The 13736-nt window shown below is 61.4% G+C and overlaps 1 protein-coding gene across 4 annotated transcripts in view; it reads right to left on the reverse strand.

Annotated features, from left to right (window-relative positions):
• Window positions 1–13736, reverse strand: part of FAM214B (family with sequence similarity 214 member B) — a 68748-nt gene that overhangs the window by 30027 nt on the left and 24985 nt on the right. The window contains exon 1 of one of the 4 annotated variants that reach the window (XM_030566949.1): window positions 12050–12121. The exons of the other annotated variants lie outside the window; for them this stretch is intronic. The gene's annotated coding sequence lies outside the window, so the exon portion shown is untranslated. Of the gene's footprint in view, window positions 1–12049; window positions 12122–13736 lie in introns of those variants that run through there. 4 annotated transcript variants of the gene reach the window in all.

Raw genomic sequence — 13736 nt, forward strand, 5'->3', positions numbered from 1 at the left:
CGGCCCGAGAGCTGCTTGTTTGTCCCGCGTCCCGACCAATGCTCGGGCTGGACACCGGGCAAGCGTGCAAGCGCCCTCCCCCGCCCCCACCTTCTCCCATTGGCTCCCTCCCCAAATCCCCGCCGTGCCGGGAGGAGTGTGAGGCCGGCCTGGCCCCGAAAGGCCGGGACTCGGAGGGGAGTGGGGGCGGCCCACCCGCCCGCGGGGCCAGGCGGTGGCTGTTCCCCCCTGGCAGCGGGACTCGGGAGCAGCCGCAGCTCCCACTGCCGCGGGGGGAGGAAGCGGCCAAGCACGTGGCGCCCGGGCCCGAGGCCGGGCTGCGGCGTGGAGCCCCTGGCCAGTCACGGCTGGGCTGGCTGCCCGGCTGCTGCAATCCCGCGGTGCAGGCATCGGCAGCCCAGCCCCGTTCGTTCCCTGCGGGACCTGAGCGGGATGGGGGGGCTGCGGCCTGCTGCCCCCACTCCGGGGCCGCCCGCGGGATTGCACCAGCTGGGCAGCCAGCCCCGATGCGACTGGTCAGGGGCTCCCTGCAGCAGGCCCGGCCTCGGGGGGTTCCTGGGCACCAGAGCCGCAGTCGCCGAGCTTGGCCAGCGGCCGCTTCCTCCCCCCGCGGCAGTGGGAGCTCCCGAGTCCCGCTGCCCAGGTGGGGGGAACAGCCGCCGCCGCCTGGCCCCGCAGGCCACCCCCTACTCTCCCTCCCGGTACCGCCCCCGAGCCCTGCCTGCTCGGGGCCAGGCCAGCCCCACACTCACCCGCGTCTCCCGGGCCTCCCTCCAGCGCTTGCGGAGGGAGGAGGAATCGGGGGTGGGTTTTTTGTTTCGCTCTGCCGCCATTTTTTCTCCTCTGCCCGTGCCCTGCCCCCCGATATTTGACCTAGGTGATCTGGTCACCCTGCTCATGACCCACGCAAGTCCCCTTCCTGGAGGAGTCACACGCTCATGCCAGGAGCCAGCGTGCGTGGCCTCAGCGGTGTTGCCAGAGTGATGCCATGAACTCCAGATAGCACCAAGCCTGGGGGAAGAGGAGGGGTCACACCGGGCCTCACCAAATCCCCCTTGTTAGAAGGAACCAGGCTGCCCCCAGCAACAGGAGAGACGCAGGGCAGGAAGCTGGGGCCACTGACGCCTTAGTTGGAGCAGCAGCTGGCGCCATGGACAGGAGCCTTGCCAGGAGTAAGAACAGGAGAGAGAAGGGGCTGGAGCAGGGAAGCAAACAGCCCCAAGGCTGCCTGCCAGTTCACTTTATCAGCCTGGCATCCTGCACACATGCCCCACCCTCCGCTCTCCGGAGATTTACCCAGCACGCCTAGGCCGGGAGCCCAACTCCCTGCACAGGCGGATCCCAGGCCCCAGGAACCCACCCTGGGTACACCTAGCCCTGTGTCACCTCAAGACATGTCTCTCACACCCACAGCCCCCTAAAAGCACTGGATCATTCAGGGGAGTGGTTAGACTACACACATTTGGGCCTCCCCCACAACCACTGCTAAATGAAGTGAATAGCCACTCAGACTGTATAGCCATCCCCTTTGGATAATGGCGACCAATGCTACAGCTGGGGAAAAGGTGAGGCAGGGATGCTGAAGTGGGGCTCAAATCCTTGCAGCACCCCATGCCAGGCTGACTTTGGGTCTCTGGACCAGCTGAAGAGTTGTGGGGCAGGACCCTGACCACGGGACTGGGAGGCTAACTGCTGGGCTATGACCCTGCAAAGTGGGAGAGGGAGCAAGGCCAGGAAGGCCCAGGGGCTGGAGGATCACTACTGGTAAAGTGCTCTGGAGGTGGACAGCAGAATGGTGTGATGGGTTTCTTCCTGTGCCAGCTGCTTCTCAGCACAACCTTCCAGGGATCCTTTCCCCAGGGTTCCTAATGAAAAGGGATCTGCCCCATGCCCACCCTCCACAGGCAGCAGGGGGAGATCGGGCATTACAGCAGCTTATGTGCAGGGGATAGGCCAGGGATACAGCAGAGCCACGGGGAGAGAAGTGAGACTCTGTCGAAAGGGGGCATCCATCGGTGCCAAGGAATGGGAGCAAGCAGACACGTGAGTGCAGCACCCTGGGCAGATAAGGTACATGGTGCTCCTTATAGCATCCCTGCAAAGGGCACACGTCCCCTCAACACCCTCATTCGCCCTTGCTCCTGTGGGAGAATTCACAGGAATTGGACACAACCTGTTCCTTTGAGCCACAAGAGCTAAGCTGGGGGATGGGGCAGGGTAAGCTGAACATAGGCGATCCCCCATATAGCTCAGAACGTTCCCTGAGATCACCAGGAACAGAGGAACGAAACAACAGGCAGTACCAAGAACATAACACAGCCAGCCAGGAAGGGTTCACTCCAGTTACAAAGCCTGTGTGTGGGCACTCTGTCAGTAAGTATTTGTTTCATTGTTCCATTCCCACTTAGTGTTTCCATGTGCTTGGCACCCGTATCTCCACATGCGCTGCAAAGATGTCTAGGCCTCCACTTTACCACTGCTGGAAACTGAGGCACAGAGGAGACTTGGCCAAGATCACACACTGTCAGTGGCTGAAGCCAGGTGTCTTGGCTCGGAGGCCAGTGCCCTAACTACTTGCCTAAATCAGGGTGCTGCTGGGGCTCTAACTTAACACAACTGGGGCTGTGTCTATGCTAGGTGCACCGGAGTGGCACAGCTGCAGCACTGTAGTGTAGACACTGCAGCGGCGGAAGGGGGTTTTCTGTCGCTATAGTCAATCTGTCCCCTCGAAAGGCAGTACCTAGGTCGAAGAATTTGACCTTGCAGCATCTATACTGGGGCTCATATCAGCTTAACAACCTCTCTCAGGAGTGCGAATTTTTCACACCTTTGAGCAACGCAGCCAGGTCAACCTAAGTTTTAGGTGTAGAGCAGGCCTGAGGACCAGGGCCTTGCCTGTTTCTCATGAGCCTGAAGAAACCCCTCTACATTCACTAGCAGCTTGAAAGCACAGCTGTGATTCACTCTCTAGCCAAGGTTAGGGCATCCTGGGGGCTGCTCTAACTTGCACCAATTGACAACAGTTCCCTAGGGACCCTGCTCCAACTAGGGACAGCAGAAGCACAGTGCATACCAGCCACTCCCCCTCCTCACCAGGGCTGTGGGGAAGGAAGTGTAGGAGCTGTGTGTCACAGATCTGGCTATCTCCTGAAATCTCCTGGACAAACCTTACTGAATTAAGTTTAGGTATCTTGGGAGTTCATGGTATTAAAAATGCAAATGTTTATGCATTATTGTCAGATTGTATGTAACTTCTCAGGGAAGCAGGGGGAGACATGACTGATGGAAACCCTGGGAAGCGTTAGAAGCATCAAACCACCATTTGAAACAACATGCCAGCCAAGAAGGAATTCTACAGTTAAGTAGGTATCCCAGGAAATCTCTTTGCTGCCCTTCAAAGCTTTGCCTCAAAGAAGGGACCTTTGTCTGCTGATCAACTGTTACATGAGGACAAGCTCAGAGAACCCAACGGGAGAAAGCAGTGACTCTCAGACTCATGGGTGTTCTTGTTCTGAGCAAACGCTGTTATGAACTTGTTACCCCAGGAAAAACCCTTGGGTGGGGTTAGAAGGACTGACTGAGTTGGGGTGATCTCTGGTAAGCTTATTAGCATGCATGCTGGTTCTTCTATTGTTTGTAAAATGTGACCGTTTCCCTTTAGCACAAAAGAGCTGTGTGGTAACTTGTAACTGTGGCCAACCACACTGTCCATAGCCTTCAAAGAACAAGCAAACCAGGCCTGCTTAATTGGTCTGATTTGCTGTGGAACTCGCAGTGTACGCAGGGAACTGGGCAGCCCGGAAAAATCCATCGGGGAAGGGAGATGCAGGTCTCCACCCAAGAGGTGATGGCTGAGGAGCCAGGAGTCTAGAGCGGGAGCCCTTGCTGGACCACAAAGGGGGAATACAGGTGCAGCTGCCCTGAACTGTGACAGTCTACAGTGCTCTACACCTGCAGGGGGTCTCTCCCACACCTGGCAGAAGCCTCAGTCAGAGGCTTGAGGGTGGTTTTTGCTCCCTTTGTGCTGCCTGAATGGCACAACTGGAGCAGAACAGGCAGAGAATCTGCCCCACATCACTGATTACGGCCCCTTGACCTTTTTGAAACCCCAGATTTGGGTGAAAAGGTGGAACCCCGCTGACTGGGGGGCTGAATTCGGTGCACTTCACTCCAGCCCTAGCTTGTCAGCATGTTGCAGACGTTTGTATCAACAATGAATCACTGCCTTACCCAAGCTGTCAGAGGGTAGGGTGGGATAGAGGCTTTGGCAGCCAGACAGGGAACAGGATGGGCTTTGTACATGTGGAAGGCAGATCGCCATTGTAAGAGAAGCACATTAACTGGATGTTTCTGCAATTAACACCACTGACGTTTACATCATTATAAGGTTCCAAAATGAACAACCCACTGAGATGAACAGAGGCAGTTATTGCTTCTCTCAGAGTCACCACGCTCAATTTTCCATTGCACCATTCCTACTCCTTTAGTCACCTTTCTGCTCCCTGTATCTTTGATCTACCCAGTCCAAATGTAAACCTGAGCAGTTTCAAGGCTGCTCTAACTTATGTCCGCACAGGGGTTGTCCACAAGCTAAGAACAGCTGGAATGTGTTCCAGCTCTGTGCTCCAGGGATGCAGTGAGAAGGGGCAGTGAAGAGCACACATGCTGCTCTGTGTTGTCCAGGGAATCCCCTTACACACAGGGCAGTCCCCAGAGGCCATATCCACCTCCTGGATACGGCTGAGTCCAGAGCACAGCAGAGAACCATCCCCTCATTCCAGGCTGTCCACAGACTCAGGATGGCAACACCAGCACGGGCTACATTACAGGTAAACTTCACAGTGGCAAGAGCCAGCTTGGGGAGCACAATTCAGGGGCTGGGGGGGGGGGGCCCTACCAGCACCCTGCTCCCCCTCCCCCGACCAGACTGACTTGGGCAACCTCCTTTTAGTTCAATTGTTAAATCTCCCAGGCAGTAATAAACCCAAACCTGAATTTGCCAGTTACAAACCCCTCCCCATGGTTCACAGATGTGGTTCAACCTTGGTGCATGCTTTGAAAATCCGACTGTCTGGGAACCCCGAACACTCAAAACCCACTTCTGGCTGCTCAGCTGCTGCCCTGCCCTGGAACACTATAGGTACGTTGACTGATTGGCACATACAGTCCGGGCTAATGCTGGAAGCTGGTCTCCTTCTCCCCATGCCTCAGGTTCCTAACGAATGGCAAACAAAATGAAAGGTTGAGCCTGCCAGCTCATCTCCCTTGCCGGCCTCCTCTCCTGGCCCCCGTCTGCCAGCTGCACCCCATATGGCCCTTTGGGGAGAGGAGACACCACTAACCCAGATTAGCTACACAATCATCTGAAATTGTGTTTCCCTGCCTAACAATCACATGCAAGACCCAGGATGGCTTTGGAGCCCAGGAAGACCTTAAAGCAGGCTTCTCTCACCTGCCACAGCACCACTCCAGCTACTTCCCAGGCCTACATCTCATCTCCCTCCAGGTCAGTGGCTTTGTCTCCCCTACTGGCACCTCAGGGCTTTGGTTAGCTAGAGCGGTTCTGTTGCGGGAGAGGGAGCAGGAAGCAGAGTACAATGCTCCCCCGCATCAGGGCTGAGAAGTGTTATCTAGAGCAGGACATCCTCTCCCCAGGCTGCCATGGGACATGAGGGCTCCAGGAGGATTGCACCAGAAGAACTGCTACTTCTTCCTCAATTCCTTCCCTTCACTCTTCAAAGTAGAGGCACAAGCCAAGCTGCAGGACCAAGGATCAGCTGCAAGCCCCATGCTCTAGGACCCAGAGTGAACAGCCAAGATTTCTCCTTGATACCCTCAGAATACCTGCCTGCCCCCTCCCCAGTTCACCCTGACATACACTGGCTCCTGTTTAGCTCCTCTCTCCAGTCTGGGGTCTTCTGTAGCCACAGCACAGAGGTCACGGCTCTCCCGCCCCACCCTGCTACTCAACAGCCCCCTCCTTCCAGCAGAGAAAAGCTTTTTCCCCCCTGGTTCTCTTCAACCTCAGCACAGGATTCCACATGAGGGACCTCACCCCAACAGGGTAACTTCTTGTCATGGCTGCCCCCATCCCCATCGCATCCTACCCTGGCCCAGAACATCTTCCCTCCTCCAGACCAGGCAGAAACAGAACTCCTTCTCCCTTGTCTCATCTGTACCCACAAACCCCTCTTCCCGGCCACTCACTGGTGCTATTTAAATATCCTAGCCTGGCACCCTCAGCAATGCCTCCTGCCCCTTCTCTCTGCTTGTCTTGATGATCAGTGGCCAGGTCTCTGCCAGGAGAGAGGACCTTTTGCATCTTGCAGAGCAGCTTACAACCTCACCGATGATCATCCGCGGGGGGAGAGGGGGCAGACAGAGGGAAGTGAAGATGATGCCATTCGTTGAGTGTCTCACCCCAGGTCAGAGGACAGTACCCAAACCAGGAAGAGAACTCAGGCCTCCTGGCCCCAGCCTCACATTCACACTGCTCCCACCCTCTCATTCATCTCACAATATTTGTCCTCTTTTCAAAAGCTCTCCGCAGACTTGCTTCACAGGCCTCCTCTCGCCCCGTCTTACTTCCCTGAGCATTTAGCAGCAGCTTCCTCCCTGACCTTCCCCAGAGCCTGGCCACCACTGCCTCACGAGATGTCGCCTCTGCAGCTCCGGGCTGCTGGAACAGCCTGTCTGCCACGCTCGCCATCCAGCTCCAGGCCCTAAGGGGGCCTTTTGCCCCTGCTGCCAGCCCCACCCCACTGTGGTTATTCCAATTCGCCCTTTGAAACCCAGCCTGAAAGACACCTCACGGAAATTGGTTGGGATACAATTACCAACTGACCTGGGCCACACACTGCCCATTTGAGGGCCTTGCTGACAGCCTGCCAGAAACCTCCGTGCAGCAACAGACACACACAAGATAAACCCCACCACAGTCACCCTCCCCTCTATATGCAAATGGCTCAGATGGAGCTGGGGGGCTGCATGCTGGGACTCACAGTCCCCATTCACCGCATCTCTGTAGTGACGACAAGGCCTCAAAGCTGCGTTTAGTCCGCAGGCCACGGTCTGGCTGCCCACATTCAGGCTGCATTTACAGGAAACACATGAACGCTGCTCCAGCAACATGAGGCAGTGAAGGGACCCAAAGAGAGAAAGGAGGCAGGTGCGGCTCTGGAGCAATCCTCCTCCCTGCAAAGATTCCTCTGCTCCAGTCCCCAGGTACAGCCCAGGCGCAGTGCGACGCGAAGACAACAGCAGGGCAGCAGAGGTAGCACTGCAGCCCACAGGTCTGCTCATTGAGGTGAGAATGCCCCAGAGACAGACCAGCTCGAACCCACACCCTGCCAGGCCCTGTGCTCAGGCATGTCAGTGTGAGATGGGAGGGAACAGGACTGGTATCGGAGCTGAGGGCAGCGGCTCCCCCATGCACCAGCTCATGCCCTGCACCCAGGGTTCTGGAGAGGGACACAAACTGTGCCCGTCCTGCATGGCAGCTCAGTTGGCTAGGCAGGGGGCTCATCGGCGTAGAGAGGGCTGGGCAGCGCCAAGAGAAGTGCTGGAGTTACAGAGCTCAGGCAGGAATTTGCTTGGCGCATAGCTGTTGGCAATGACCCACACAGGGCACAGCTCCCCATCCCAGTGGTCCCCAAACTCTGGAGCACGTCCCCCCAGGAGGGAGTGGAGGAACATTTGGGGGGTGCAGATGGGCCAGGGCCAACCCCCACAGGAGGTGGGGAGGGAGCACCATCCAGCCCCCCTCTGCTCCCAGCTCTGCTCCGTCCCTGGCCCCGCTCCCATCTGCAGCCCCAGCTCAGGAGGGGGCCCGGGGGGAATGGGGAATGACAGAATCTATTCCTGGGAAGGGGGACCATGGCCCTTCCCCCTTCAGCGACAGCAGCCCGAGAGAACCCATCTCCTCTCCCCACCCTTGCCCCATAGATGAGGGGCTGGCAGCAGAGCTGGGGTTAGCGTCACAGGCACATTCTCCCCTCTCTTTTGAAGGCTGCCGAGAACCTGGCTCTGCTCTGGAGGAACTGGGGAGCTGCAGGAATAAAGCAGCTGCTGGGTACGGAGCAGCCGAACCCTGGGCAGTGCGCAGGGACTAGCAGTGAGCAAGAACCTGCCCACACTCAGAGACGGGAAGGGGGAGCCTTCCCCAATAGGCCAGTGTAGGCAAAACCACTGTGTGATGGCAGGACAGAGCCCTGCCCTATCAGCAACGAGGAGGTATGGGGTGGTCCCCAGCTGGACAGAGCCCTGCCCTATCAGCAATGGGGAGGTACGGGGGGGGGGTCCCCAGCCTGGCTGGACAGAGCCCTGCCCTATCAGCAATGGGGAGGTACGGGGGGGAGGTCCCCAGCCTGGCTGGACAGAGCCCTGCCCTATCAGCAATGGGGAGGTACGGGGGGGGGGGGTCCCCAGCCTGGCTGGACAGAGCCCTGCCCTATCAGCAATGGGGAGGTACGGGGGGGGTCCCCAGCCTGGCTGGACAGAGCCCTGCCCTATCAGCAATGGGGAGGTACGGGGGGGGGTCCCCAGCCTGGCTGGACAGAGCCCTGCCCTATCAGCAATGGGGAGGTACAGGGGGTCCCCAGCGTGGCTGGACAGAGCCCTGCCCTATCAGCAATGGGGAGGTACGGGGGGGGGGGTCCCCAGCCTGGCTGGACAGAGCCCTGCCCTATCAGCAATGGGGAGGTACGGGGGGGGGGGTCCCCAGCCTGGCTGGAGAGAGCCCTGCCCTATCAGCAATGGGGAGGTACGGGGGGGGTCCCCAGCCTGGCTGGACAGAGCCCTGCCCTATCAGCAATGGGGAGGTATGGGGGGGGGTCCCCAGCCTGGCTGGACAGAGCCCTGCCCTATCAGCAATGGGGAGGTACGGGGGGGGGTCCCCAGCCTGGCTGGAGAGAGCCCTGCCCTATCAGCAATGGGGAGGTACGGGGGGGGGGTCCCCAGCCTGGCTGGAGAGAGCCCTGCCCTATCAGCAATGGGGAGGTATGGGGGGGGTGGTCCCCAGCCTGGCTGGACAGAGCCCTGCCCTATCAGCAATGGGGAGGTACGGGGGGGGGGGTCCCCAGCCTGCTGGACAGAGCCCTGCCCTATCAGCAATGGGGAGGTACGGGGGGGGTCCCCAGCCTGGCTGGACAGAGCCCTGCCCTATCAGCAATGGGGAGGTACGGGGGGGGTCCCCAGCCTGGCTGGACAGAGCCCTGCCCTATCAGCAATGGGGAGGTACGGGGGGGGGTCCCCAGCCTGGCTGGACAGAGCCCTGCCCTATCAGCAATGGGGAGGTACAGGGGGTCCCCAGCGTGGCTGGACAGAGCCCTGCCCTATCAGCAATGGGGAGGTACGGGGGGGGGGTCCCCAGCCTGGCTGGACAGAGCCCTGCCCTATCAGCAATGGGGAGGTACGGGGGGGGGGGTCCCCAGCCTGGCTGGAGAGAGCCCTGCCCTATCAGCAATGGGGAGGTACGGGGGGGGTCCCCAGCCTGGCTGGACAGAGCCCTGCCCTATCAGCAATGGGGAGGTATGGGGGGGGGTCCCCAGCCTGGCTGGACAGAGCCCTGCCCTATCAGCAATGGGGAGGTACGGGGGGGGGTGTCCCCAGCCTGGCTGGACAGAGCCCTGCCCTATCAGCAATGGGGAGGTACGGGGGGGGTCCCCAGCCTGGCTGGACAGAGCCCTGCCCTATCAGCAATGGGGAGGTACGGGGGGGGGGGTCCCCAGCCTGGCTGGACAGAGCCCTGCCCTATCAGCAATGGGGAGGTACGGGGGGGGGGGGTCCCCAGCCTGGCTGGACAGAGCCCTGCCCTATCAGCAATGGGGAGGTACGGGGGGGGGTCCCCAGCCTGGCTGGACAGAGCCCTGCCCTATCAGCAATGGGGAGGTAGGGGGGGGGTCCCCAGCCTGGCTGGACAGAGCCCTGCCCTATCAGCAATGGGGAGGTACGGGGGGGGGGTCCCCAGCCTGGCTGGACAGAGCCCTGCCCTATCAGCAATGGGGAGGTACGGGGGGGGGGTCCCCAGCCTGGCTGGACAGAGCCCTGCCCTATCAGCAATGGGGAGGTAGGGGGGGGGGGGTCCCCAGCCTGGCTGGACAGAGCCCTGCCCTATCAGCAATGGGGAGGTGGGGGGGGGGGTCCCCAGCCTGGCTGGACAGAGCCCTGCCCTATCAGCAATGGGGAGGTACGGGGGGGGTCCCCAGCCTGGCTGGACAGAGCCCTGCCCTATCAGCAATGGGGAGGTAGGGGGGGGGGTCCCCAGCCTGGCTGGACAGAGCCCTGCCCTATCAGCAATGGGGAGGTACGGGGGGGGGTCCCCAGCCTGGCTGGACAGAGCCCTGCCCTATCAGCAATGGGGAGGTACGGGGGGGGGGGTCCCCAGCCTGGCTGGACAGAGCCCTGCCCTATCAGCAATGGGGAGGTACGGGGGGGGGTCCCCAGCCTGGCTGGACAGAGCCCTGCCCTATCAGCAATGGGGAGGTACGGGGGGGGGGGGCCCAGCCTGGCTGGAGAGAGCCCTGCCCTATCAGCAATGGGGAGGTACGGGGGGGGGGGTCCCCAGCCTGGCTGGACAGAGTCCTGCCCTATCAGCAATGGGGAGGTACGGGGGGGGTCCCCAGCCTGGCTGGACAGAGCCCTGCCCTATCAGCAATGGGGAGGTAGGGGGGGGGGTCCCCAGCCTGGCTGGAGAGAGCCCTGCCCTATCAGCAATGGGGAGGTACGGGGGGGGTCCCCAGCCTGGCTGGACAGAGCCCTGCCCTATCAGCAATGGGGAGGTACGGGGGGGGGGGGGACCCCCGCCTGGCTGGAGAGAGCCCTGCCCTATCAGCAATGGGGAGGTATGGGGGGGGGTCCCCAGCCTGGCTGGACAGAGCCCTGCCCTATCAGCAATGGGGAGGTACGGGGGGGGTCCCCAGCCTGGCTGGACAGAGCCCTGCCCTATCAGCAATGGGGAGGTACGGGGGGGGGGGTCCCCAGCCTGGCTGGACAGAGCCCTGCCCTATCAGCAATGGGGAGGTATGGGGGGGGGGGTCCCCAGCCTGGCTGGACAGAGCCCTGCCCTATCAGCAATGGGGAGGTACGGGGGGGGGGGTCCCCAGCCTGTCTGGAGAGAGCCCTGCCCTATCAGCAATGGGGAGGTACGGGGGGTGGGGTCCCCAGCCTGGCTGGAGAGAGCCCTGCCCTATCAGCAATGGGGAGGTACGGGGGGGGGGGTCCCCAGCCTGGCTGGACAGAGCCCTGCCCTATCAGCAATGGGGAGGTACGGGGGGGGGGGGGTCCCCAGCCTGGCTGGAGAGAGCCCTGCCCTATCAGCAATGGGGAGGTACGGGGGGGGGGGGCAGCCTGGCTGGAGAGAGCCCTGCCCTATCAGCAATGGGGAGGTACGGGGGGGGGCCCAGCCTGGCTGGAGAGAGCCCTGCCCTATCAGCAATGGGGAGGTACGGGGGGGGGTCCCCAGCCTGGCTGGACAGAGCCCTGCCCTATCAGCAATGGGGAGGTACGGGGGGGGGGGTCCCCAGCCTAGCTGGACAGAGCCCTGCCCTATCAGCAATGGGGAGGTACGGGGGGGGTCCCCAGCCTGGCTGGACAGAGCCCTGCCCTATCAGCAATGGGGAGGTACGGGGGGGGTCCCCAGCCTGGCTGGACAGAGCCCTGCCCTATCAGCAATGGGGAGGTACGGGGGGGGTCCCCAGCCTGGCTGGAGAGAGCCCTGCCCTATCAGCAATGGGGAGGTACGGGGGGGGGTGTCCCCAGCCTGGCTGGAGAGAGCCCTGCCCTATCAGCAATGGGGAGGTATGGGGGGGGGTCCCCAGCCTGGCTGGACAGAGCCCTGCCCTATCAGCAATGGGGGCGCTGGGGGCCCCAGGCCCCTCTGTCCTACACAGTGGCCCTGCCCAGCCCGCCCCGGACTGCGGAGCCCGCGGGGGCCCCGGCCGAGTAGCGCCGGGCCGGGGGAAAGGGGGGGCAGGCGGCAGCCGCGGGCCCAGCCCGGGGCGAAGGACACAAAGCGGCCGAGCCCGGCCCGGCCCGGCCCGGCCCCACTTACCCGGAGCTCGCAGCGATCGGGCCTGGGGGAGCCCCCCGCCCGCGGTGACACACCGGCCCCCGCTGCCGGCCGGCCGGCTCCCGGGCCATTTCCTGCCAGCTGATCGCGCCGGCCCCGGCTCCGCCCCCGGCCCGCCCCATCCCCATGGCAACGCCCCGCCCCCGGCCGGGGAAACTGAGGCAGGCGGCGGCCTGGAAGGCAGGGTGCGGGTGCGGGCCCCTCCCCCGAGGGAAGAGGCTGCACTTGGGCGGCGCCGCCCCAAGGAGCTGGGAGCCCGCCCGGGCCAGCTCCCTGCCTGCAGTACAGCGCCGTGCCACACACACCCCCCCCCCCGGCATAGGGTGACCAGATGTCCCCATTTTATGGGGACAGTCCCGATTTTGGGGGCTTTTTCTTATATAGGCTCCTATTCCCCCCCACCCCCGTCCCGATTCTTCACCTTTGCTGCCTGGTCGCCCTACCCAGCAGCGCTCCGCAGCCTTGGCGGGACAGGTGCCGGGGAGCTCAGCACCCGTCCCTGGGGTGGGGGCAGCCGGCTGGAGCCAGGCTGGGCAGTGGCACGTTGAACACTGGGGGAAGTTGAACCCCTGCTTGCTGAGAATGGCAGGCACTCAGGGTCCTGTTCCTGCAGCACTGGGAGACACAGGCTCAAACCTTTGACAGGCTGCAGCCAGGACCCACCATTCCAGGCCTGGCCCCGGGAGCAGGAGGAGCACCCGCTCCTTGCACGAGTAATGTCACACCAGAGGAAGGGCAGGCGGAAACAGGTGCTAATACCTGGATGTCAGACTCGCCTGTTCCCCAGTGACCAGGGACCAGGACTGTCTAAACAACAGACAGGCAATGCCTCCAAACATTCCTTGCAGGCTCTGGCCATGTCTACACTACAGGGCTTACAATGGCAGCACCATAGCGATGGTGGCAGAGCCTCACAGAGCAGACACAGCCCACAGTGATGGCAGGGGTTTTACCGTCGCTGTAGGACCATGTCCCTGATCAACGTCGCTACGTCGACAACGGCATTCGTCCGGCAGCCTAGCTGCGTCGACATCAGGATTAGGCCGGCACAGCTGTGGTGCCAGGGCAGGGAGGGTCATACCCCTGAGCGCCGTAGCTATAGCAACCTAAATGTTAAGTCTAGACCAGGCTCCTGTCATAGCTGGCACAATGGATCTTAGGAGGAAGCACAATGAACAAGAGCTGGTAGGTCTGCACCTGAGCTGCAAGACAAAGCAGGCTCGTAGGGAGAGGGGATGGGCGGCAGCTGTCACACGGCTTTCTGGGGCCAGGCTTTTGTGGCTCCCACTCCACCCCGAAGGAGATCAGAACAGATCATGACATGGAAGAATATCCTGGAGAAGGGGGTGCATTCCTAGTGCTCCGCTCAGGGAGCACGGCTGGGTAGAGCACTAGGACCTTACAACAGTGAATGATCTTGCCTAATGCCAAGTGCGGAGATGGGACCTGAAAGAACAAAGAGCTGGAGAAACCTTGTTCCTTGAACAGCCCATCACCACAGGGGCCAAGTAATGGGACACAGAGCCTCCCACTGCAAGGTCACTGGTTCAAATGTGGCTACAGGTTGCTAGTGACTAGAAGTGGTTAGTATCTAGCCATGGCCCCTCAGTGAAGCAAACTGGGGGTTCTCCATAGTTGGTGGAACCTGCCCCATGTCTTGCAGGCCAGA

The sequence above is a fragment of the Gopherus evgoodei genome, chromosome 6 (genome assembly GCF_007399415.2).
Source record: "Gopherus evgoodei ecotype Sinaloan lineage chromosome 6, rGopEvg1_v1.p, whole genome shotgun sequence".
Taxonomy (NCBI): domain Eukaryota; kingdom Metazoa; phylum Chordata; order Testudines; family Testudinidae; genus Gopherus; species Gopherus evgoodei.